Source organism: Ailuropoda melanoleuca, chromosome 10, assembly GCF_002007445.2.
Source record: "Ailuropoda melanoleuca isolate Jingjing chromosome 10, ASM200744v2, whole genome shotgun sequence".
Taxonomy (NCBI): domain Eukaryota; kingdom Metazoa; phylum Chordata; class Mammalia; order Carnivora; family Ursidae; genus Ailuropoda; species Ailuropoda melanoleuca.
In genome coordinates, this window is record NC_048227.1 from 665,748 (window position 1) to 667,199 (window position 1,452).

Sequence of the window (1,452 nt, forward strand, 5' to 3'; positions counted from 1 at the left end):
AATCTTTATTCATTCTGTAAGTTATCATTAAAAAGTTTAATCACTAAGTCTATTTGCTAAAAAGACTTTTCCATATTATAAAAAGGTTTCTTTTAATAGTTCTAAGAAATGGTGTCTCATGACTTTGAGACAATCAATATTTGTTATAGAAAACGACATCTTACATTTATGGTCAGTGATGTTCAACAAGGGCGCCAAGACAATTTAATGGGAAAGAACAGCCTTTTTAACAAAAGGTTCTGGGACACCTGCACTTCCACATGCAAGAGAATGAACTGAGAGCCCTACCTCACACCAAACACAGAAATTAACTCAAAATGGATCAAAAATCTAAGTGTAAGAGCTAAAACATAGGAGTAATCTTCAAGACCCTGGATTAGGCAACATTAGCAGCAAAAGAAACATTAGCAGCAAAAGAAAAAAACAGATAAATTGTGGACTCAGAATCAGAATCAATTGTGGACTCAAAATCAGAAATTTTTGTGCTGCAAATGATGTCAGCAAGAACGTACAAAGACAATGTCAAGAATTGGAAAAAATATGTGAAAGTCATATAACTGACAAGACACTGTGTCCACCATGTATGAAGAATTCTTACAACTCAACAAAAAAGACAATCCCATTTAAAAATAGACAAAGGATCTGAATACAGATTACCCCAAACATGACACACAAATGGCCAATGAGGACATGAAAAGATGCTTAACATCATTCATCGCTAAGGAAATGTAAATCAAATGACATGACACTTCATAGTCACTAGGTTGGCTATAATCAAAAAGACAGATAATCATAAATATTGATTATGTGGAAAACCTGGAACCCTTCTTCACTGCTGGTGGGATGTAAAATGGTGCAGCCACTTTGTACAACAGCCTGGTAGATCCTCAGAAAGTTAAAACGTGCTACCATATGACCCAAGAACTCCACCAAAAAAAATGAACACATCCACATAAAAATTCAAACACTAATGTTCATAGCATTAGTCATAACATTCAAAAGGCGTAAACAACCTAAATGTCCACCAACTGATAACCAGATCACAAAATGTGGTATGCCCATGCAGTGGAACATTACTGGGGAAAAGAAAAAAAAAAAAAAGGAATGAAGCCCTGACTGGATAAATCTTGAAAACAGGGGCACCTGGGTGGCACAGTGGTTGAGCGTCTGCCTTCGGCTCAGGGCGTGGTCCCGGCGTTATGGGATCGAGCCCCACATCAGGTTCCTCTGCTATGAGCCTGCTTCTTCCTCTCCCATTCCCCCTGCTTGTGTTCCCTCTCTCGCTGGCTGTCTCTATCTCTGTCGAATAAATAATCAAAATCTTTTAAAAAAAATTTTTTTTTAAATCTTGAAAACATTCTGCTCTGTGAGAGAGGCCAGTCATGGGATACTACAGATTGTATAATTTCATTTACATGAAATTTCCAAAATGAGTAATTATAGAGACAGGAA